This window comes from Caretta caretta, chromosome 2, assembly GCF_965140235.1.
Source record: "Caretta caretta isolate rCarCar2 chromosome 2, rCarCar1.hap1, whole genome shotgun sequence".
NCBI lineage: Eukaryota > Metazoa > Chordata > Testudines > Cheloniidae > Caretta > Caretta caretta.
In genome coordinates this window covers 61,651,622-61,675,232 of record NC_134207.1, presented here as the reverse complement: position 1 = coordinate 61,675,232, position 23,611 = coordinate 61,651,622, and the positions used below count along the sequence as shown (strand labels likewise).

Sequence of the window (23,611 nt, the reverse complement as noted above, 5' to 3'; positions counted from 1 at the left end):
AGGGCCATGAATGTAGGGCTGGGGCAGGGGCTTGGGGTGCAGGAGGGAGTGCGGGGTTTGGGAGGGGGTGCGGTGTGTAAGAAGGGGCTCAGGGCAAGGGGTTGGGGTGCAGAAGAGGTGCAGGGTGTGGAAGGGGGCTCAGGGCATGGGGTTGGGGTGCAGAAGTGGTGCGGAGTGTGGGAGGGGGCTCAGGGCAAGGGGTTGGGGTGCAGGAGGGGGCTAGGCAGAGGGTTGGGGTGTGGCAGGGGGTTCAAGGCAGGGGGTTAGGGGGCTCAGGGCAGCGGGCTGGGGTGCTGGGTGCAGGAGGGGTTCAGAGTGCGGGCTCTAGCCCAGTGCTGCATACCTCGAGCGGTTCCAGGGTGGTAGTGGCATGCAGCAGGTCTAAGGCAGGCATGTCCGGCAGTGGCTCCTGGGACTGGGGTGGGGCAGGCCTGTGTGTACCACCCCCAAAGCTCCCATTGCCCGTGGTTCCCCGTTCCCAGCCAATGGGAGCTGGAGGGGGCGGTGCCTACAGGCAAGGGCAGTGCACGGAGCCCTCTGCCCCCACCGCCATGGGCCGCAGGGATGCGGTGCCAGCCGCTTCCGGGAGCAGTGTGGGGCCAGGGCAGCCAGGGAGCCTGCCTTAGCACCGCTGCACCACCGGGCTGGCAATCCCATGGGCCAGATTGAAAGAGGGTTGGGCCATAGTTTGCCCTCCCCTGCCCTAAACCGTAGCTTAGTTAGTTTATGCGTTAATCTGGCACTGCTATCAGGGAGCTTCCCCCATGCAGACTGTGGCTGACCCCTAGCCTCTGCAATTCAGTAAAGCATATCTGCCCTTGTCCTCATGTGTCCTTGCACCCCCCGTCCACATGTGTCCCTCCACCCTCACTCAGACACTGCCTCCCCCTGTCCCCATGTGTCTCTGTGCCCCCCAATCAGACTCTTCCCCCCTGTGGCCCTGCACGTCCACTCCAATTCAACCCTTGCTCCAGTCTGTCCTCCCCCACGAGCGCTTATGAACCCCTGTCTGTGATTCCCAGCAGCCCCATGTGCCCCATACTATCTGTGTCATGACCTGGCCAACAGGCACTGTGAAGGCGGTGCTGCAAGCTCTTTCTCTTTCCTATGGTAGCTGGGGATGGCTGGGAGCAGCTGCCCTGCTCTAGCACCACAGCACCCTCCACAGTGGGCAAAAGGCAGAACTTCAGCACTTTCCAGCATAAGTTATTTTCTGTGGAAAAAAAAAAATTTGCGCTGCACATAAATTAGGCGTGCGCACGGTGGTGGAAAATTCCCCCAGGAGTATAACTTACTAATTTATACACTGTTCAATTGGCCATCAGACCTCTATTGAGCAAGCTTGATTCATCTACTTAGCTAACCTTTCACCTTTCCTACTGACAATACTCACTACCAAATATTACCTCATTTTGGTAACCAATGGAAACAGCCCTGAGCTGGCCAAAGCCAGTTAAGGCTGAGGCTGTTTGAACTTTTCTGTCACCCTTTTACTTTTTGTACTGCACATGCTCATTGTCATACATTATCTCATTCTGCACATGCTTGCTTGAACTGTTTTTTGCTTTAGAACCAAGATTACCTCATCTGACCTTACTACTCATGCTCCAGGACATTTTCTTCGTGACAATACCTCATTTTATATAATTTTTACTATTGGGCATGCTCAGCCAGAGATACTTCATGGCCAGACCTCATTTTACTCTCAGCTCTGGTCATGTGCCTTACAACATCCAAGGGTAAATGTCGTGCAGTTTTTCTCTGGTAAAATGACTCATGCCAGTTCCAGAGAGACAAAGGGGCACAAAATGGAGGAGAAGAATTCTTACACTATCAGAGAGCCCGGCAGAAGTTGCACATCTGGAAAACGAGAACTCTTCCAAGCAATGGACACACTTAGAATGCCGTCGCTTACAGGTAAGGCCTCTTGGCAGGAGAGGCAACATTTGAAACCTGGCAAGACAGGCATGCCCTGACAAGAAAAAACATAACTATCCCCACTGGTAACGAGAGGAGTTAAATGATCCTTTCACTAATTATCTAACTAACTGTAATTCTACTAATTTCTGGCAAGCAGCTGCCGGGCTAACCGTAGGTAATCTGAAGCTTTGCTGTCCTTGGCCTGTGCGGCAAATAGGCGCGCAGGGAGGCAACTCGTCGCCTTTACTTTGCAGTTTTTGCTCTTCTTGTCATGAACAGAGGCGTTCGGTATGTGTGGGAGGGCAAGGCCTGGGCATGTGTGAGTTTCTCCGATGGTCTCTGGAAAGGTCTATTTTGTTGAAAGGCAAGAAAGGGGAGCAGCGTGCTTTGCTATATCACGTGTCCTTGTTGGGTGGAGGTCCTTTCCAAGGTGGTGTGCAAGCATAAAGGTAGTTTGTTTTGCGGTGTGAAGAGATCCCTAGATGGGGTGTACGCTGAGTTGACAGTGCGTGGCGGAGGGGGCGGGGTCTCCTTGTGAGAGTGTGGGGAATTAGCTCAAACGGTAGAGCGCTCGCTTAGCATGCGAGAGGTAGCGGGATCAATGCCCGCATTCTCCAGGCGGCGGTGGCTGCCGCTGCACTTCCTCTCCCATCTTTCTCTTTTTTCCATCCCCACCTGTTTGCACCCACATCACAGGGTTTGTGTCTGTGCAGAAAGGAGCGTTGCAGTAAGCCTTTTGTCCTGAGGCAGCAAAAGGGGCAGCGTCTCTTTCAGGAGAGTGTGTGTCTCAGTTCTTTCCTTTTGCCAGTCTCTTTGTGTTTTTTTTTCCCTGAGGTAGGCGCGGGAGGTGGAGTCGGGTGTGAAAGGGTACGAGCGGGAATGTGTCAATTATTGACGAAGGGGAAGGGGAATGGACGGAGAAAATGTTGTGTTTTAAAAGGCCCCTTTCAAGCCAGGCAGGAGGCTGTGAACATGTTTTCCATTGCACCACCGTCCCTGTTCTGGGTGGGAATCAGGGCTGGGGTCCCAACATTGTGCTGCGCGTGCTTGAGACGCTCCCAGGTCCCCTGTGGTAGGATGCTAGCGTTGCGCCCCCTGGCGTTCCGTTCTTACCTTGCGGCATTGTCTTCGTGCCATGCCTGTTAGGGAGCCTTTGAGCGCTATGTGTGTGCGGCCTTGCCGTTGGGTGAATTGAGGGTAGAGTAGGCGGCGACCTGGCAGCCGGGAGGATGAAGGGATAGGTGTGTGTCGCTTATTCTTTTCAAGGGCTGGGCAGAGGCAAGCCTATAATTATCAGTTAGTGCCAGTGGCACTTCTGCCTGACACCTTGAGTCACTCGGGGCCCTATGCACCTGTCTTCCTTCGATAGCTCAGCTGGTAGAGCGGAGGACTGTAGGCTTAATACCCCTGGGAATCCTTAGGTCGCTGGTTCGACTCCGGCTCGAAGGAGTGAGCTTTTGGTTCCACGCTCTTCTTTAGAGCTCCCGCTCTGGCCACTGCCACGTTTTACTGCATTCGTGCGAGACTGGCCTCTGGAGGTCGGCTGCATTTAAAGCACCACTTGCCACTTCTTTCACCTACCACACCTGCTTCCAAGTACCTAGGCCACAGTTTACGCCTTTATAGGCTGAGTTCCTTTTTCTTCGCCCTCCCGCACTCACAACGTAGACATCTAGCTATGGATCCCAGGCTTCAGAAGTGCCATTTATCACCCTGGTAGCGGGGCGCCTTTGTCATAAAATAGACCGGCTGTAGCTGTGTCCCCAAGCTGTCTTCGGGGTGTTTTGCCTGGGGCAGAGGTGCCGCAGAAACGTGGTTTCTGGTGGCGGGGAGGAGAGGAACGTAGGGGGAAAAGGAAAGGCCCTTTAGTCGCTGAGAGTCCCTTGTCCTTCAGGCTCAACCTATTGTGTGCGCTGCGGACGGCGGGCTATTATGCTCAACGTTGTAGCAATGTGTGCCTTTCAGTGGTTTGCTCTCTCTTTGTCCATCTTTCCTCGGCGTCATAGAGCTCAGTTTGTAGAGTAGTGCGAGGGAGCGGTCCCATTTCTTTCCGTTTTGGGCTTTTGTCCATGACATTTGTCGAGCTGGGATGTCTTTGGGCAACCGCGATTGCAAAGGCTTCTGGCAGAGAATTGCTAGAAGCCCAATCTGGTGGAATTTCTGGCAAGGAGCTGCCGGGCTATCCGTAGGTAATCTGATGCTTTGCTGTCCTTGGCCTGTGCAGCGAATAGGCGGCCAGGGAGGCAACTCGTCGCCTTTACTTTGCAGTTTTTGCTCTTCTTGTCATGAACAGAGGCGTTCGGTATGTGTGGGAGGGCAAGGCCTGGGCATGTGTGAGTTTCTCCGATGGTCTCTGGAAAGGTCTATTTTGTTGAAAGGCAAGAAAGGGGAGCAGCGTGCTTTGCTATATCACGTGTCCTTGTTGGGTGGAGGTCCTTTCCAAGGTGGTGTGCAAGCATAAAGGTAGTTTGTTTTGCGGTGTGAAGAGATCCCTAGATGGGGTGTACGCTGAGTTGACAGTGCGTGGCGGAGGGGGCGGGGTCTCCTTGTGAGAGTGTGGGGAATTAGCTCAAACGGTAGAGCGCTCGCTTAGCATGCGAGAGGTAGCGGGATCAATGCCCGCATTCTCCAGGCGGCGGTGGCTGCTGCTGCACTTCCTCTCCCATCTTTCTCTTTTTTCCATCCCCACCCGTTTGCACCCACATCACAGGGTTTGTGTCAGTGCAGAAAGGAGCGTTGCAGTAAGCCTTTTGTCCTGAGGCAGCAAAAGGGGCAGCGTCTCTTTCAGGAGAGTGTGTGTCTCAGTTCTTTCCTTTCGCCAGTCTCTTTGTGTTTTTTTTTCCCTGAGGTAGGCGCGGGAGGTGGAGTCGGGTGTGAAAGGGTACGAGCGGGAATGTGTCAATTATTGACGAAGGGGAAGGGGAATGGACGGAGAAAATGTTGTGTTTTAAAAGGCCCCTTTCAAGCCAGGCAGGAGGCTGTGAACATGTTTTCCATTGCACCACCGTCCCTGTTCTGGGTGGGAATCAGGGCTGGGGTCCCAACATTGTGCTGCGCGTGCTTGAGACGCTCCCAGGTCCCCTGTGGTAGGATGCTAGCGTTGCGCCCCCTGGCGTTCCGTTCTTACCTTGCGGCATTGTCTTCGTGCCATGCCTGTTAGGGAGCCTTTGAGCGCTATGTGTGTGCGGCCTTGCCGTTGGGTGAATTGAGGGTAGAGTAGGCGGCGACCTGGCAGCCGGGAGGATGAAGGGATAGGTGTGTGTCGCTTATTCTTTTCAAGGGCTGGGCAGAGGCAAGCCTATAATTATCAGTTAGTGCCAGTGGCACTTCTGCCTGACACCTTGAGTCACTCGGGGCCCTATGCACCTGTCTTCCTTCGATAGCTCAGCTGGTAGAGCGGAGGACTGTAGGCTTAATACCCCTGGGAATCCTTAGGTCGCTGGTTCGACTCCGGCTCGAAGGAGTGAGCTTTTGGTTCCACGCTCTTCTTTAGAGCTCCCGCTCTGGCCACTGCCACGTTTTACTGCATTCGTGCGAGACTGGCCTCTGGAGGTCGGCTGCATTTAAAGCACCACTTGCCACTTCTTTCACCTACCACACCTGCTTCCAAGTACCTAGGCCACAGTTTACGCCTTTATAGGCCGAGTTCCTTTTTCTTCGCCCTCCCGCACTCACAACGTAGACATCTAGCTATGGATCCCAGGCTTCAGAAGTGCCATTTATCACCCTGGTAGCGGGGCGCCTTTGTCATAAAATAGACCGGCTGTAGCTGTGTCCCCAAGCTGTCTTCGGGGTGTTTTGCCTGGGGCAGAGGTGCCGCAGAAACGTGGTTTCTGGTGGCGGGGAGGAGAGGAACGTAGGGGGAAAAGGAAAGGCCCTTTAGTCGCTGAGAGTCCCTTGTCCTTCAGGCTCAACCTATTGTGTGCGCTGCGGACGGCGGGCTATTATGCTCAACGTTGTAGCAATGTGTGCCTTTCAGTGGTTTGCTGTCTCTTTGTCCATCTTTCCTCAGCGTCATAGAGCTCAGTTTGTAGAGTAGTGCGAGGGAGCGGTCCCATTTCTTTCCGTTTTGGGCTTTTGTCCATGACATTTGTCGAGCTGGGATGTCTTTGGGCAACCGCGATTGCAAAGGCTTCTGGCAGAGAATTGCTAGAAGCCCAATCTGGTGGAATTTCTGGCAAGGAGCTGCCGGGCTATCCGTAGGTAATCTGATGCTTTGCTGTCCTTGGCCTGTGCAGCGAATAGGCGGCCAGGGAGGCAACTCGTCGCCTTTACTTTGCAGTTTTTGCTCTTCTTGTCATGAACAGAGGCGTTCGGTATGTGTGGGAGGGCAAGGCCTGGGCATGTGTGAGTTTCTCCGATGGTCTCTGGAAAGGTCTATTTTGTTGAAAGGCAAGAAAGGGGAGCAGCGTGCTTTGCTATATCACGTGTCCTTGTTGGGTGGAGGTCCTTTCCAAGGTGGTGTGCAAGCATAAAGGTAGTTTGTTTTGCGGTGTGAAGAGATCCCTAGATGGGGTGTACGCTGAGTTGACAGTGCGTGGCGGAGGGGGCGGGGTCTCCCTGTGAGAGTGTGGGGAATTAGCTCAAACGGTAGAGCGCTCGCTTAGCATGCGAGAGGTAGCGGGATCAATGCCCGCATTCTCCAGGCGGCGGTGGCTGCTGCTGCACTTCCTCTCCCATCTTTCTCTTTTTTCCATCCCCACCCGTTTGCACCCACATCACAGGGTTTGTGTCTGTGCAGAAAGGAGCGTTGCAGTAAGCCTTTTGTCCTGAGGCAGCAAAAGGGGCAGCGTCTCTTTCAGGAGAGTGTGTGTCTCAGTTCTTTCCTTTCGCCAGTCTCTTTGTGTTTTTTTTTCCCTGAGGTAGGCGCGGGAGGTGGAGTCGGGTGTGAAAGGGTACGAGCGGGAATGTGTCAATTATTGACGAAGGGGAAGGGGAATGGACGGAGAAAATGTTGTGTTTTAAAAGGCCCCTTTCAAGCCAGGCAGGAGGCTGTGAACATGTTTTCCATTGCACCACCGTCCCTGTTCTGGGTGGGAATCAGGGCTGGGGTCCCAACATTGTGCTGCGCGTGCTTGAGACGCTCCCAGGTCCCCTGTGGTAGGATGCTAGCGTTGCGCCCCCTGGCGTTCCGTTCTTACCTTGCGGCATTGTCTTCGTGCCATGCCTGTTAGGGAGCCTTTGAGCGCTATGTGTGTGCGGCCTTGCCGTTGGGTGAATTGAGGGTAGAGTAGGCGGCGACCTGGCAGCCGGGAGGATGAAGGGATAGGTGTGTGTCGCTTATTCTTTTCAAGGGCTGGGCAGAGGCAAGCCTATAATTATCAGTTAGTGCCAGTGGCACTTCTGCCTGACACCTTGAGTCACTCGGGGCCCTATGCACCTGTCTTCCTTCGATAGCTCAGCTGGTAGAGCGGAGGACTGTAGGCTTAATACCCCTGGGAATCCTTAGGTCGCTGGTTCGACTCCGGCTCGAAGGAGTGAGCTTTTGGTTCCACTCTCTTCTTTAGAGCTCCCGCTCTGGCCACTGCCACGTTTTACTGCATTCGTGCGAGACTGGCCTCTGGAGGTCGGCTGCATTTAAAGCACCACTTGCCACTTCTTTCACCTACCACACCTGCTTCCAAGTACCTAGGCCACAGTTTACGCCTTTATAGGCTGAGTTCCTTTTTCTTCGCCCTCCCGCACTCACAACGTAGACATCTAGCTATGGATCCCAGGCTTCAGAAGTGCCATTTATCACCCTGGTAGCGGGGCGCCTTTGTCATAAAATAGACCGGCTGTAGCTGTGTCCCCAAGCTGTCTTCGGGGTGTTTTGCCTGGGGCAGAGGTGCCGCAGAAACGTGGTTTCTGGTGGCGGGGAGGAGAGGAACGTAGGGGGAAAAGGAAAGGCCCTTTAGTCGCTGAGAGTCCCTTGTCCTTCAGGCTCAACCTATTGTGTGCGCTGCGGACGGCGGGCTATTATGCTCAACGTTGTAGCAATGTGTGCCTTTCAGTGGTTTGCTGTCTCTTTGTCCATCTTTCCTCGGCGTCATAGAGCTCAGTTTGTAGAGTAGTGCGAGGGAGCGGTCCCATTTCTTTCCGTTTTGGGCTTTTGTCCATGACATTTGTCGAGCTGGGATGTCTTTGGGCAACCGCGATTGCAAAGGCTTCTGGCAGAGAATTGCTAGAAGCCCAATCTGGTGGAATTTCTGGCAAGGAGCTGCCGGGCTATCCGTAGGTAATCTGATGCTTTGCTGTCCTTGGCCTGTGCAGCGAATAGGCGGCCAGGGAGGCAACTCGTCGCCTTTACTTTGCAGTTTTTGCTCTTCTTGTCATGAACAGAGGCGTTCGGTATGTGTGGGAGGGCAAGGCCTGGGCATGTGTGAGTTTCTCCGATGGTCTCTGGAAAGGTCTATTTTGTTGAAAGGCAAGAAAGGGGAGCAGCGTGCTTTGCTATATCACGTGTCCTTGTTGGGTGGAGGTCCTTTCCAAGGTGGTGTGCAAGCATAAAGGTAGTTTGTTTTGCGGTGTGAAGAGATCCCTAGATGGGGTGTACGCTGAGTTGACAGTGCGTGGCGGAGGGGGCGGGGTCTCCCTGTGAGAGTGTGGGGAATTAGCTCAAACGGTAGAGCGCTCGCTTAGCATGCGAGAGGTAGCGGGATCAATGCCCGCATTCTCCAGGCGGCGGTGGCTGCTGCTGCACTTCCTCTCCCATCTTTCTCTTTTTTCCATCCCCACCCGTTTGCACCCACATCACAGGGTTTGTGTCAGTGCAGAAAGGAGCGTTGCAGTAAGCCTTTTGTCCTGAGGCAGCAAAAGGGGCAGCGTCTCTTTCAGGAGAGTGTGTGTCTCAGTTCTTTCCTTTTGCCAGTCTCTTTGTGTTTTTTTTTCCCTGAGGTAGGCGCGGGAGGTGGAGTCGGGTGTGAAAGGGTACGAGCGGGAATGTGTCAATTATTGACGAAGGGGAAGGGGAATGGACGGAGAAAATGTTGTGTTTTAAAAGGCCCCTTTCAAGCCAGGCAGGAGGCTGTGAACATGTTTTCCATTGCACCACCTTCCCTGTTCTGGGTGGGAATCAGGGCTGGGGTCCCAACATTGTGCTGCGCGTGCTTGAGATGCTCCCAGGTCCCCTGTGGTAGGATGCTAGCGTTGCGCCCCCTGGCGTTCCGTTCTTACCTTGCGGCATTGTCTTCGTGCCATGCCTGTTAGGGAGCCTTTGAGCGCTATGTGTGTGCGGCCTTGCCGTTGGGTGAATTGAGGGTAGAGTAGGCGGCGACCTGGCAGCCGGGAGGATGAAGGGATAGGTGTGTGTCGCTTATTCTTTTCAAGGGCTGGGCAGAGGCAAGCCTATAATTATCAGTTAGTGCCAGTGGCACTTCTGCCTGACACCTTGAGTCACTCGGGGCCCTATGCACCTGTCTTCCTTCGATAGCTCAGCTGGTAGAGCGGAGGACTGTAGGCTTAATACCCCTGGGAATCCTTAGGTCGCTGGTTCGACTCCGGCTCGAAGGAGTGAGCTTTTGGTTCCACGCTCTTCTTTAGAGCTCCCGCTCTGGCCACTGCCACGTTTTACTGCATTCGTGCGAGACTGGCCTCTGGAGGTCGGCTGCATTTAAAGCACCACTTGCCACTTCTTTCACCTACCACACCTGCTTCCAAGTACCTAGGCCACAGTTTACGCCTTTATAGGCTGAGTTCCTTTTTCTTCGCCCTCCCGCACTCACAACGTAGACATCTAGCTATGGATCCCAGGCTTCAGAAGTGCCATTTATCACCCTGGTAGCGGGGCGCCTTTGTCATAAAATAGACCGGCTGTAGCTGTGTCCCCAAGCTGTCTTCGGGGTGTTTTGCCTGGGGCAGAGGTGCCGCAGAAACGTGGTTTCTGGTGGCGGGGAGGAGAGGAACGTAGGGGGAAAAGGAAAGGCCCTTTAGTCGCTGAGAGTCCCTTGTCCTTCAGGCTCAACCTATTGTGTGCGCTGCGGACGGCGGGCTATTATGCTCAACGTTGTAGCAATGTGTGCCTTTCAGTGGTTTGCTGTCTCTTTGTCCATCTTTCCTCGGCGTCATAGAGCTCAGTTTGTAGAGTAGTGCGAGGGAGCGGTCCCATTTCTTTCCGTTTTGGGCTTTTGTCCATGACATTTGTCGAGCTGGGATGTCTTTGGGCAACCGCGATTGCAAAGGCTTCTGGCAGAGAATTGCTAGAAGCCCAATCTGGTGGAATTTCTGGCAAGGAGCTGCCGGGCTATCCGTAGGTAATCTGATGCTTTGCTGTCCTTGGCCTGTGCAGCGAATAGGCGGCCAGGGAGGCAACTCGTCGCCTTTACTTTGCAGTTTTTGCTCTTCTTGTCATGAACAGAGGCGTTCGGTATGTGTGGGAGGGCAAGGCCTGGGCATGTGTGAGTTTCTCCGATGGTCTCTGGAAAGGTCTATTTTGTTGAAAGGCAAGAAAGGGGAGCAGCGTGCTTTGCTATATCACGTGTCCTTGTTGGGTGGAGGTCCTTTCCAAGGTGGTGTGCAAGCATAAAGGTAGTTTGTTTTGCGGTGTGAAGAGATCCCTAGATGGGGTGTACGCTGAGTTGACAGTGCGTGGCGGAGGGGGCGGGGTCTCCCTGTGAGAGTGTGGGGAATTAGCTCAAACGGTAGAGCGCTCGCTTAGCATGCGAGAGGTAGCGGGATCAATGCCCGCATTCTCCAGGCGGCGGTGGCTGCTGCTGCACTTCCTCTCCCATCTTTCTCTTTTTTCCATCCCCACCCGTTTGCACCCACATCACAGGGTTTGTGTCTGTGCAGAAAGGAGCGTTGCAGTAAGCCTTTTGTCCTGAGGCAGCAAAAGGGGCAGCGTCTCTTTCAGGAGAGTGTGTGTCTCAGTTCTTTCCTTTTGCCAGTCTCTTTGTGTTTTTTTTTCCCTGAGGTAGGCGCGGGAGGTGGAGTCGGGTGTGAAAGGGTACGAGCGGGAATGTGTCAATTATTGACGAAGGGGAAGGGGAATGGACGGAGAAAATGTTGTGTTTTAAAAGGCCCCTTTCAAGCCAGGCAGGAGGCTGTGAACATGTTTTCCATTGCACCACCGTCCCTGTTCTGGGTGGGAATCAGGGCTGGGGTCCCAACATTGTGCTGCGCGTGCTTGAGACGCTCCCAGGTCCCCTGTGGTAGGATGCTAGCGTTGCGCCCCCTGGCGTTCCGTTCTTACCTTGCGGCATTGTCTTCGTGCCATGCCTGTTAGGGAGCCTTTGAGCGCTATGTGTGTGCGGCCTTGCCGTTGGGTGAATTGAGGGTAGAGTAGGCGGCGACCTGGCAGCCGGGAGGATGAAGGGATAGGTGTGTGTCGCTTATTCTTTTCAAGGGCTGGGCAGAGGCAAGCCTATAATTATCAGTTAGTGCCAGTGGCACTTCTGCCTGACACCTTGAGTCACTCGGGGCCCTATGCACCTGTCTTCCTTCGATAGCTCAGCTGGTAGAGCGGAGGACTGTAGGCTTAATACCCCTGGGAATCCTTAGGTCGCTGGTTCGACTCCGGCTCGAAGGAGTGAGCTTTTGGTTCCACGCTCTTCTTTAGAGCTCCCGCTCTGGCCACTGCCACGTTTTACTGCATTCGTGCGAGACTGGCCTCTGGAGGTCGGCTGCATTTAAAGCACCACTTGCCACTTCTTTCACCTACCACACCTGCTTCCAAGTACCTAGGCCACAGTTTACGCCTTTATAGGCTGAGTTCCTTTTTCTTCGCCCTCCCGCACTCACAACGTAGACATCTAGCTATGGATCCCAGGCTTCAGAAGTGCCATTTATCACCCTGGTAGCGGGGCGCCTTTGTCATAAAATAGACCGGCTGTAGCTGTGTCCCCAAGCTGTCTTCAGGGTGTTTTGCCTGGGGCAGAGGTGCCGCAGAAACGTGGTTTCTGGTGGCGGGGAGGAGAGGAACGTAGGGGGAAAAGGAAAGGCCCTTTAGTCGCTGAGAGTCCCTTGTCCTTCAGGCTCAACCTATTGTGTGCGCTGCTGACGGCGGGCTATTATGCTCAACGTTGTAGCAATGTGTGCCTTTCAGTGGTTTGTTCTCTCTTTGTCCATCTTTCCTCGGCATCATAGAGCTCAGTTTGTAGAGTAGTGCGAGGGAGCGGTCCCATTTCTTTCCGTTTTGGGCTTTTGTCCATGACATTTGTCGAGCTGGGATGTCTTTGGGCAACCGCGATTGCAAAGGCTTCTGGCAGAGAATTGCTAGAAGCCCAATCTGGTGGAATATCTGGCAAGGAGCTGCCGGGCTATCCGTAGGTAATCTGATGCTTTGCTGTCCTTGGCCTGTGCAGCGAATAGGCGGCCAGGGAGGCAACTCGTCGCCTTTACTTTGCAGTTTTTGCTCTTCTTGTCATGAACAGAGGCGTTCGGTATGTGTGGGAGGGCAAGGCCTGGGCATGTGTGAGTTTCTCCGATGGTCTCTGGAAAGGTCTATTTTGTTGAAAGGCAAGAAAGGGGAGCAGCGTGCTTTGCTATATCACGTGTCCTTGTTGGGTGGAGGTCCTTTCCAAGGTGGTGTGCAAGCATAAAGGTAGTTTGTTTTGCGGTGTGAAGAGATCCCTAGATGGGGTGTACGCTGAGTTGACAGTGCGTGGCGGAGGGGGCGGGGTCTCCTTGTGAGAGTGTGGGGAATTAGCTCAAACGGTAGAGCGCTCGCTTAGCATGCGAGAGGTAGCGGGATCAATGCCCGCATTCTCCAGGCGGCGGTGGCTGCTGCTGCACTTCCTCTCCCATCTTTCTCTTTTTTCCATCCCCACCCGTTTGCACCCACATCACAGGGTTTGTGTCTGTGCAGAAAGGAGCGTTGCAGTAAGCCTTTTGTCCTGAGGCAGCAAAAGGGGCAGCGTCTCTTTCAGGAGAGTGTGTGTCTCAGTTCTTTCCTTTTGCCAGTCTCTTTGTGTTTTTTTTTTCCTGAGGTAGGCGCGGGAGGTGGAGTCGGGTGTGAAAGGGTACGAGCGGGAATGTGTCAATTATTGACGAAGGGGAAGGGGAATGGACGGAGAAAATGTTGTGTTTTAAAAGGCCCCTTTCAAGCCAGGCAGGAGGCTGCGAACATGTTTTCCATTGCACCACCGTCCCTGTTCTGGGTGGGAATCAGGGCTGGGGTCCCAACATTGTGCTGCGCGTGCTTGAGACGCTCCCAGGTCCCCTGTGGTAGGATGCTAGTGTTGCGCCCCCTGGCGTTCCGTTCTTACCTTGCGGCATTGTCTTCGTGCCATGCCTGTTAGGGAGCCTTTGAGCGCTATGTGTGTGCGGCCTTGCCTTTGGGTGAATTGAGGGTAGAGTAGGCGGCGACCCGGCAGCCGGGAGGATGAAGGGATAGGTGTGTGTCGCTTATTCTTTTCAAGGGCTGGGCAGAGGCAAGCCTATAATTATCAGTTAGTGCCAGTGGCACTTCTGCCTGACACCTTGAGTCACTCAGGGCCCTATGCACCTGTCTTCCTTCGATAGCTCAGCTGGTAGAGCGGAGGACTGTAGGCTTAATACCCCTGGGAATCCTTAGGTCGCTGGTTCAACTCCGGCTCGAAGGAGTGAGCTTTTGGTTCCACGCTCTTCTTTAGAGCTCCCGCTCTGGCCACTGCCACGTTTTACTGCATTCGTGCGAGACTGGCCTCTGGAGGTCGGCTGCATTTAAAGCACCACTTGCCACTTCTTTCACCTACCACACCTGCTTCCAAGTACCTAGGCCACAGTTTACGCCTTTATAGGCTGAGTTCCTTTTTCTTCGCCCTCCCGCACTCACAACGTAGACATCTAGCTATGGATCTCAAGCTTCAGAAGTGCCATTTATCACCCTGGTAGCGGGGCGCCTTTGTCATAAAATAGACCAGCCGTAGCTGTGTCCTCCGGGTTTTTTTGCATAGGGCAGAAGTGCCGCGGCAATTTAGTTTCTGCTGGCAGGGAGGAGGGAAAGAAGGGTGGAAAGGCTCTTTAGTCGCTGAGATTCGTTTGGCCTTTCGGCTCAAGGGTTCCCTGTTGAAAGAGCTTATATTTCTTAAAGGTCTTTTCCTTTGGTGAATTTTTCAGTGAAAGAGCAAGGATCCCTTAGTATCTTGATGAGTTTCCAGTTAAGCTCTTGAGCATGTCAGTAATCCCATGTAAGTGAATAGCACTACACAGGTTCTTCGAGAGACTAGGTTGTGTCTTTTATTTGACAAACTGAGAAGCTTTTATTGGTGAAAGAGAGAAGATGTTACGTTGAGCTCTTCTTCAGCTCAGGAAAATATCCAGAGACTTTTTCTACACTACTGGTTACTTCGGTATAATTTATGTTACTGAGGCGTGTGAGTTGACCACACACCTGATCATCTCCTACCAACATAGCTACCGCGTCTCACAGAGGCAGGAGTTATTAAGCGAAGAGGAGATCCCTGTTCCTTAATAAAAACCAGCAGGATCTTATTAAAGGGGAAAAGGCAAAATGCCACATTTATTGTGAATGCAGAAAGTATCATAGTAAGCAGTTATTTATAGCTATAACATTCCATTCAATTTCATATTTATTCACACATTCATTCATACACACACACAGGTTCTGCAAGTTTGTTATCATAGTTACCAGGCTTAGAGTTTCAGAGTAACAGCCGTGTTAGTCTGTATTCACAAAAAGAAAAAGAGTACTTGTGGCACCTTAGAGACTAACCAATTTATTTGAGCATGAGCTTTCTTGAGCTATAGCTCACATCATCGGATGCATACTGTGGAAACTGCAGAAGACATTATATACACAGGCTTAGAGTTGTTCTTGCCAAGCTATTGGCCAGGTGGCCTGGACACGAGGAGGGAACAGGGCCTTGTCAGATGCTAATCTGATGCTCCTGGAAGTTGGTTTGCAGAATCCGGCCCCAAAGTTCTCAGTTTCTAGAGTCCATTTTTAGAGGAATTTATTCCTATACCAGTCTGTGGGAATTGCTTCATCATGCTGTTGCTGAATCAATCAGCAGATGGCACCCTCCTGACGACTCCATGCTGCCAGATGTTATCTTGCTCTTCGGTTCTCCCATCCTTGAGGCTGTTGGGTGGATTCCAGTCTGCCCTCTGGGAGTCCTCTGCTTGTTTCCACTTGATGCCTTCTTCGGCCGATCAACACTGGATTCTTAGGCTGGCACTTCCGTGATCATTCAGTTATTATCCACACCAAGCATCCATCCACATACTTCCTCTATCTCTATTTTAATCACAATTGTTAACAAAGCGAGATAAATACAATGAAAGGGCGGGGAGTCTCTGTGTGCTGTTTCTGTTGTTACAAAGTATCGCTTTGAGTCTCTCTCTCTGTGTGAGTATCAGAGTAGCAGCCGTGCTAGTCTGTATTCGCAAAAAGAAAAGGAGTACTTGTGGCACCTTAGAGACTAACCAATTTATTTGAGCATAAGCTTTCGTGAGCTACAGCTCACTTGATCGGATGCATAAAGTGGAAAAAACAGTGAGGAGATTTATATACACACAGACCATGGAAAAATACACATTGTAAGGAGAGCGATCACTTAAGATGAGCTATTACCAGCAGGAGAGTGGGGTGGGGGAAGAGAAAACCTTTTGAAGTGATAATCAAGGTGGGCCATTTCCAGCACATTTCCAGGAGTTAACAAGAACGTCTGAGGAACAGTGGCGGGGCGGGGGGGGGGGGGAATATAAACAAGGGGAAATAGTTTTACCTAGTATAATGACTCAACTACTCCCAGTCTTAACTTAGGCTTGAATACCCCCCCACCCCCAGCCCAGAGCTTGCACCCAAATGCCGTCCCAGAGCCTGCACCCCTCACCCCCTTGCCCCAGCCCAAAGCCTACACCCAAACTCTGTCTCAGACCCTGCACCCCTCATCCCCTTCTGCACCCCCACCCCCTGCCCCAGACCAGAGCTTGCACCCAGCACCCAAACTCCCTCCCAGAGCCTGCACCCTAATCCCTAGCCCAGGGCCTGCACCCCAGACCTCCTCCCAGCACCCAAACTCCCTCCCAGAGCCTTAGGCAGGTGGGGGGCGGAGTTTGGGAAGTGGGTGGGTTCTGGGCACCACCAACATTTCTACAAACCTGCCACCCCTGCATAGGTGCTTAGCTGTTTTGCTAGACTGGGGAGTAAAAGCATGTCATTTTGGGAGCAGGATCTCTTCCAGCCGTAGGAATTGTCTTCATTGTAACTTTCTCTCAGTATCCTGGAAGATTTTAACAGAAAAGTGTTTTTTTTTTCCCCTAAAGGCCCAAACTTCTTTCCATTGAAGTCAATGGCAAAACTCATTTTCAGTGGGAGCAGGCTTAGGACCTAGTTTTTCTTTTAAGTGTATAACTGCACCTATATTTACTTAATGTGTAGGCCTTGCCTTTTAACATTTCTTAGAAGTGGGAGCAAAGCCTAAAACCTTCCCATCCTTCAAACCTGGAATTTCCTGTATCCGCCTTGCAAGTGACCAAGACTATACCACAAGATGACCTTATTCCTGCAATTTAGTGTGGAATCCAAACTGAGTGTGCCCTGGAGGTGCCTGTTCTGGGAAAATTTTCTTTTCCAAAAAATATTATGAAAGTTAATTTTGTATTTAGCTTGCCCCCCTTATGGCTACAGGTTTTGCAGGTGTCTAAAGCTGTCTGTTACTAATCTAATTTTTAAAAATAGCTGAGAGGTTTAAGAGAAAATATTTGTTCATTAAAATTTGAAATAAGATTCTTGTCTGGTGGCACAGAGCATTAAACAGTCATCTGCGTACTCTCCAGTGTAGCAGAAATTTGGCAGAGTAATGAAGTCCTTGTCTTCAAGAAATCATTTGGAAATATAGTTTAAAAACATCAAGGGCTGGATTTCTTACAGTTCTAGCCTGTATCTTTTAACTGAAAGTCATTTTCTAAGTACATTAAACACCTTGAGAATCTCTCTTTTATAAACATGAGGATACATTTTGCATGATTTCATTTCTGAACTGAACAGATGTATTTTAAAAACATCCCAACTATAATTGTTACATAACTGATAAGAATCTAGATTTTTTTGAGAAAATTGTTAAAACACTTCCCACAAAGAGGGACGTTATGAAGTGAAGCTTAAATATTTTAAAAAGCTAGAAGGAAAATGTGGTTAAACTTTTTAAAGATCAGTTTTCAAACTTTTTATTCTGTAACATTTAAAAATTTTCCTGATCATTAAACAATACACATGCTTTCCTATTTCTCCTGGAGAGTGAGACATCTATGTAAAATAGGACCAGCATTGTAGTTACTTCATTTAATCCAGTTTAAAAACACATATGACAGATTAATTCATTTTCAGTGATAAAAATTAAATCATAGATTTAAATTTTATTTATATTGTGACAGGGTCATGCCGGATGGCTACAGGAGAGTGATAGAAGGCAGATATATTAGCCCCAGGTTAAGTAGGTCCCTTTCCCCTGGGTACCGTAACAGGGAAGGTTCCAGAACAATCAGTAACCTTCTGGAGACAATTAAGACAGGCTGATTAGAACACCTGCAGCCAATCAAGAAGCTGCTAGAATCAATTAAGGCAGGCTAATCAGGGCACCTGGGTTTAAAAAGGAGCTCACTTCAGTTTGTGGTGGTAAGGAGCTGGGAGCAAGAACGCATACTGTTGGAGAACTGAGGAGTACAAGCATTATCAGACACCAGGAGGAAGGTCCTATGGTGAGGATAAAGAAGGTGTTGGGAGGAGACCATGGGGAAGTAGCCCAGGGAGTTGTAGCTGTCCCACAGCTGTTCCAGGAGGCACTCTAGATAGCTGCATTCCACAGGGCCCTGGGCTGGAACCCCGAGTAGAGGGTGGGCCCGGGTTCCCCCCAAACCTCCCAACTCCTGGTCAGACACAGGAGGAGCTGACCTGAACTGTGGGTTCATGAAAACAGCCAAACTGAGGGCTGCCGTGAAGCTCCAAGGCGAGCAAATCCGCCAATAAGTACAAGACCCACCAAGGTAGAGGAGGAACTTTGTCACAATATATATTTGGAGGGCAGTGGAATGTTCCCAAAACAATATAGGCCAGATGACATACCATATTAATTAAACCTATGTAGAGAGATATACCTCAGACATTTTACTATACTTGATATTTTAAAAATAGAACTAGAATTAGTCAAATATGGCATTTTTATTAGACAGATCTTCTCCCAAATTACTAAAGGCTTGTCTACGCATGACATTTATTCTGGAATGAGGCACGGTGTGAATTTAAAGCGGAATAGCTATTCTTTATACACAGCCCTTAGCTAGCATGAAAGTATTTTACATTCCACACTCATCCCTATCTAGGTACATATATTTCAGTACATTTTTATCAGCTGCCTCTGATCCTGCAATTAACTGCATGCTAGTAGACTACTCCTTCCACACAGAGCCCCTTTGACTCTAGATAGGAGCAGCAGTCCACCCACACCTTATCAACTGCAGGATTGGGATTTAAGGACCAGTACTGTCCCCTCTGGGTGGTAGGGATGCAAATTTAGTGAATTCCCATTGTGTGTGTGTGTGTGTGTGTGAGAACAAGAGAGGTAAGGGGGAAAAAAGAAAGGCTATCTGTGCTGTGAAACATTCAAAACAAAGGATAAAAGTTCACCTTCAAGAAAAGATCAATTTTGGAAAATTTTACCACAGAAAATAAATATTTTAGAAACTTGTGAGAAAGAGAAAACAGAAGATCAGAATGGAAGCTATTTTGCAACCTTCACTATAGTGATCATGATCAGAAGTTCCTATAATAACCGAGCTGAGGTTAAAATTGGGTAAAGAAAGAGTTTTATCATAAAAAATAAATTTAAATTTTCACCAGTGTTATATGACTTAAGAAATACAGAGTGCGAGAGAAACAATGCAGGTATTTCTAACTTTTCGAATTCTTCTTTTATTTTCCAATAAGACATTTTAACAGTTTGACATATGTAAACCAAGAAAAGAAAAATGTTAAAATATTACACACAGCTGTCATTCAGCAACCATAACAACATGTACGGGTACTGCAAGATTATTTTGCCAACACTATGTGTGTGTGTGCATGTACATATTATCTGAGAAAATTGTTAAAATGCTTCCCACAGAGAGGGAAGTTATATACACTTACACGAATAATGATTTTTTTAAGATTGATTTACGTTTATAGAAAAATCTGACTTTTTCAAATGCATTTATCAATTAAGGCTAGCTGATATTTTACATAGATAATTCTAGTACTTTAAGTGCTGCAATTGTGCAGCCTTAGCTGGTTGCAATAACAATATTTTTAAGAGTTGAAAATTAAGATGTCCCATGGTAGTATGGTATAAAGTACTGCTAATCTGGAATGTGCATCATGAGGTTCAAAATACCAACACAATTAACACATTCATTGCACTTTTGAAACATATCTGCCATTTCAATACTCTCAGCTTTCCTCATGAATTTCAAGGATCTACCATACAACAAACTATCTCCTTTAGAAAACAAAACAATATGTGCTTTATTCCAGACACAAATGTTATCTCAAATGAAGGCAGATTGTCTTCAACAGTGGGAAAAAAATTCAGATGGTTGTAATTACTAAAGATTGTGCGTCCTCAGATGCAGGCATATAAATTAATTTCCTTTTTAATAAAAGTCATGCCATTGCAGTTATACACAAGCCCTAAGGTAACTGGGTCTAAAATAAACAGAGAAATTCACAGAGGAAATGATAGATGAATTACATAGGAATTGAATGCAAGTTTCAGTAAAAAATTCAAGTTCCTAAAATAATATATATAATCCTCTCAAAGGGCTTAAGCATTTCCTATCCATGATGATCTAAACAAACTGAGGCAAAAAATAAGAGTAAATGTTCTTTGTTATTAGTATTACCAATACTTGTTGGATAGTATGCAGTGTCTGACAAATTTGAGATGACATCCACTAATAATAATGATAATACTTAGCACTTATATAAAGCTTATATAGCGCTTTTCATCTATAGTTCTCAGCAGGTAAGGATCATATCTTTATTTTACAGACAAGAAAACAGGTGCAAAAAATGTCTTGCACAAGGTCACCCAGTTGATTCCTAGGACAAGTCCGGACTAGAACCCAGGGCTCTTAAGGCCTAGTCCCACAACCTAGCTGCTGGACCATACAGCTTGCCAGACATCTACAGTTTTCAGAAAGGCTTCCACTAAGCAATTTTTTGTAACAAAAAACAAACCAAATGTCACAGCAAATATTTCACACCCTTAACATTTCACAAGAGGGTCAAAACTTAACTCTCATGGCAAACATTTCCTCATGGATATGACTCCCAGGCTGTGAAAAGTACCACTGTAGTTAATAAAAAATGAGTCCTTAAGGAAAAATATCATGTTGTTAAGTCATTAAATAGTTTAGTGTAATTGCTGTTAACTCCAAAATAAATATGCACATTGCCTAGCTAACTGGAGACTCCCTGATGTCAGTTGTTCCATAAGTCTTGGCACAAAAAAATCCTAAGTGCAATCACTTATCACACCATATTTTAGCCATTTCCTTCTTTTAAGCACTTGTACCCTCAAAATGGATGTAGCTTCAAGTTGTTTTTGTAGTATATTTATATTTCAGATAAACAACAAATCAATTTTTGAGTTTCTATATATCTTAGCACAGTATGACCCCAATTCTGACTGGGGCTTGCGTGCTATTGCCCTACAAATAAATAATATACTTAACTACAAAGAAATGTACCCTGACTTTAACAGGGTAATCTAAAATGAACAAGTCACATGAGCTTTGCCAAAGGGGAGGAAGAGGAACAAATATTAACCATTGTTAATTTATTATGTTCACTAGAGCTTTTTGAACCATGTAGATTAAACACTGATTAACATGTCAACATAATTCATTTACATCTCCTTAACAGAAATGCATTCTTTTTACTTTGGAAGTATCTTTGGTAACTTCTGATAACCAGAAAGAGGTTTTTTAATAATACATAAAATAAAAAAAATAAAGAATGGATGGAGATAATAAAACTTTTAAATAGAGATTCCCTCCTTATTCTGGACTACTTACTCATACAAAATACCCACTGACATCAATATTCAGCGAAATTGCTTGCATAAATAATTACTTGCATGAGCAAGTGTTGCAGGATTAGGATTTAATTTAGGCAAACAAAATAAACCAATCATATCAGAAGCTAATGTTGGTGCAGACAGTTTTGTGGAGCAGAACATTTCTTGTAACTTTTACATTGCAAATATATAAGGATCAATTTTCCAGAATGCTCGGTATGCCCAACTGGGGCTAGATTTTCAAAAGAACTCTGCTTCTAATAGAAACCCAAATTAAGTGACTAGGATTTTCAGAAATGCTTAGAACGCAGCAGCTTTCTTTGCTGTTAAAGGGAGCTGTGGACTTTGAAAATCTGGCTACTTTAGTTAGTTGTGTAAAAGGAAGATGCTGGCTGAAGAGTCCTTTTGAAAATCTGGCCTTTGTATCCTGAATATCTAAGCAAGAATGTTTTCAGTTTTGCTAAATGCTGTTTGCAATCACTGACTGACAAAGTATTGCCAGTCTAAATCACTTCAGAAATTAGTGATGGGTAAATATACTGAGTAGTCGATACAACCATTATTGTGGAACTTCAGAGCTAAAGTCCATAACCTTAAGTATTTTGCTATGAATAGGAAATCTGAGAATTAATAATAGTGGTACTGCTGCTTTATGTAACTAATTACCCCAGAGACCATATATATATTGCTCACAAATGTTGCCTTTGCATTTTAACTCTAAAATAATCCAGGAATATAGAAAGAAAATTTGAAAGCTGAACAGTCCATTTTCAATTCAATTTATATATTTAGATATAGTGCAGACATCAGCAACATAAATTCATTCCTATACATACATGATTCCTACATCTGTACCTCATCATAAACAAGTTTCTGAAAATCTTACTTTTGCAGACTTCAAATACCACATTCTTACCCAGAATCACTGCAAGTTTTGTGTTCTACCTCGGTTGTTTATTTGCAAGAGGCTGCACTGTACTTGAGTTTATTATCCTATTGTGCAATATTGTGGCTGTTCAAAATATGAAATACTGCCTAGACATTGTTTTATAAATAGGGCCCTACCAAATTCACGGCCATGAAAAATGCGTCACAAACAGTGAAATCTGGCCTCCCCCGTGAAATCTGGTCTTGTGTGTGCTTTTACCCTGTATTACACAGATTATATGGGGGAAACCAGCGTTTCTCAAATTGGGGGTCCTGACCCAAAAGGAAGTTGCAGGGGGGTCACAAGGTTATTTTAGGGGGGTCGTGATATTGCCACTCTCACTTCTGTGCTGCCTTCAGAGCTGGGTGGCCGGAGAGTGGCAGCTGTTGGTCGGGCGCCTAGCTCTGAAGTCAGCACCCTACCAGCAGTAGTGCAGAAGTAAGGGTGGCAAACCCATGCCATCCTTACTTCTGTGCTGCTGCTGACAGTGGCTCTGCCTTCAGAGCTAGGCTCCTGGCCAGCAGCCACTGCTCTCCAGCTACCCAGCTCTGAAGGCAGCACTGATGCCAACAGCGGCACAGAAGAGTAGCAGTACCGCAACCTCCCCTAGAATAACCTTGCGGCCCACCCACAATTCCTTTTTGGGTCAAGACCTCTACAATTACAACACCATGAAATTTCAGATTTAAAGAGCTGTAATCATGAAATTTACAATTTTTAATATCCTATGACTGAAATTGACCAAAATGGACCATGAATTTGGTAGGGTGCTATTTCTAAAACAATCTCTTAGCTAGAATTTCATAATGGACTACACAATATTTTGTATTACAGTATATTGTCAAAACAATGTATTATAAAATATAGTCTTAATGTAGTGGGTAAAAAGTAGTCTTAAAACTTAGTAATTCAAGTGTAAAACCTCAGAAAAGTTAGTGAACAGTTAAAACAGCGGTTCTCAACTGTGGGCTGCACGCAGCCCAATTAGCACATAGCTGCAGCCCAGCTCAGCTGTGTGCTAAAGGCCAGAGCACATGGCCAAGGTCCAGTGGGTTTCCAGCTGCCACATGCGGAGGGGTCCAGCTGGGCTGCCCTGCCGCCCAGTGCAGCGGGGGAGGGGTTGGGGCTGCTGGTGGACCCGTGGGGTCAGGGGCTCCCGGCCAGCCCCATGGGGTTGGGGCCTGGTGCTTCTGGCGAACCCACAAGCTCTGGAGTCTGAGGCAGCCAGCAGGGCCCATGAGCTCTTGGGCCCGGGTCAGCCACCTGGTGGGGTTCCGGAGTCAGGGCAGCCACACAGCCCTGCAAACTCCAGCCTCATGTGGCAGGATGCAGGGCAGCTGTCCCCACCCCGCATGGCAGGGTCTGGGGCAGCTGTGCAGAGGGGGTCCAGGATGAGCAGCCAGCCCACCCCCCATGGCAGAGGTTGGAGGCAGCCACCTGGCCCCACAAGCTCCAGGGCAGTCACTGCCCTGCCACCTGGCCCCTGTGGCCCACAATGAGTAATCAGATGAGAACCACTGCATTAAAACTTGCTGTATGTTTTTGCTTTGGAAAAAATAAGTGAATTTCACATAGAAGAGATAATACAGTAGAACCTCAGACTTGCAAACAACAGAGTTACTGACTCGTCAATCACACCTCATTTGGAACCGGGAGTACGCAATCAGGCAGCAGCAGAGCCAAAAAAAACCAAAAAACAAAAAAGCGAATACAGCACAGTAAACTACTTAAAAAATAAAAGGAACGTTAAAAAAATTGATAAGGTAAGGAAACTTTCTATGCTTGT

At 48.5% G+C, this 23,611-nt stretch overlaps 12 non-coding genes across 12 annotated transcripts; all 12 read left to right on the top strand.

The window, feature by feature from the left end:
- Positions 1 to 2,464: 2,464 nt before the first annotated feature.
- On the top strand, positions 2,465 to 2,537 carry TRNAA-AGC (transfer RNA alanine (anticodon AGC)). Its single transcript has one exon. It is a non-coding gene; the product is annotated as a tRNA-Ala (tRNA).
- A 742-nt stretch (positions 2,538 to 3,279) lies between these two features.
- TRNAY-GUA (transfer RNA tyrosine (anticodon GUA)) lies at positions 3,280 to 3,369 on the top strand. Its single transcript is given in 2 exon segments — positions 3,280 to 3,316; positions 3,334 to 3,369. It is a non-coding gene; the product is annotated as a tRNA-Tyr (tRNA).
- A 1,109-nt stretch (positions 3,370 to 4,478) lies between these two features.
- On the top strand, positions 4,479 to 4,551 carry TRNAA-AGC (transfer RNA alanine (anticodon AGC)). Its single transcript has one exon. It is a non-coding gene; the product is annotated as a tRNA-Ala (tRNA).
- A 742-nt stretch (positions 4,552 to 5,293) lies between these two features.
- On the top strand, positions 5,294 to 5,383 carry TRNAY-GUA (transfer RNA tyrosine (anticodon GUA)). The gene is given in 2 exon segments: positions 5,294 to 5,330; positions 5,348 to 5,383. It is a non-coding gene; the product is annotated as a tRNA-Tyr (tRNA).
- Positions 5,384 to 6,492: 1,109 nt separating this feature from the next.
- On the top strand, positions 6,493 to 6,565 carry TRNAA-AGC (transfer RNA alanine (anticodon AGC)). The gene has a single exon. It is a non-coding gene; the product is annotated as a tRNA-Ala (tRNA).
- A 742-nt stretch (positions 6,566 to 7,307) lies between these two features.
- TRNAY-GUA (transfer RNA tyrosine (anticodon GUA)) lies at positions 7,308 to 7,397 on the top strand. The gene is given in 2 exon segments: positions 7,308 to 7,344; positions 7,362 to 7,397. It is a non-coding gene; the product is annotated as a tRNA-Tyr (tRNA).
- Positions 7,398 to 8,506: 1,109 nt separating this feature from the next.
- On the top strand, positions 8,507 to 8,579 carry TRNAA-AGC (transfer RNA alanine (anticodon AGC)). Its single transcript has one exon. It is a non-coding gene; the product is annotated as a tRNA-Ala (tRNA).
- A 742-nt stretch (positions 8,580 to 9,321) lies between these two features.
- TRNAY-GUA (transfer RNA tyrosine (anticodon GUA)) lies at positions 9,322 to 9,411 on the top strand. The gene is given in 2 exon segments: positions 9,322 to 9,358; positions 9,376 to 9,411. It is a non-coding gene; the product is annotated as a tRNA-Tyr (tRNA).
- A 1,109-nt stretch (positions 9,412 to 10,520) lies between these two features.
- TRNAA-AGC (transfer RNA alanine (anticodon AGC)) lies at positions 10,521 to 10,593 on the top strand. Its single transcript has one exon. It is a non-coding gene; the product is annotated as a tRNA-Ala (tRNA).
- Positions 10,594 to 11,335: 742 nt separating this feature from the next.
- On the top strand, positions 11,336 to 11,425 carry TRNAY-GUA (transfer RNA tyrosine (anticodon GUA)). Its single transcript is given in 2 exon segments — positions 11,336 to 11,372; positions 11,390 to 11,425. It is a non-coding gene; the product is annotated as a tRNA-Tyr (tRNA).
- A 1,109-nt stretch (positions 11,426 to 12,534) lies between these two features.
- On the top strand, positions 12,535 to 12,607 carry TRNAA-AGC (transfer RNA alanine (anticodon AGC)). Its single transcript has one exon. It is a non-coding gene; the product is annotated as a tRNA-Ala (tRNA).
- Positions 12,608 to 13,349: 742 nt separating this feature from the next.
- TRNAY-GUA (transfer RNA tyrosine (anticodon GUA)) lies at positions 13,350 to 13,439 on the top strand. Its single transcript is given in 2 exon segments — positions 13,350 to 13,386; positions 13,404 to 13,439. It is a non-coding gene; the product is annotated as a tRNA-Tyr (tRNA).
- The last annotated feature ends 10,172 nt before the right edge of the window (positions 13,440 to 23,611 follow it).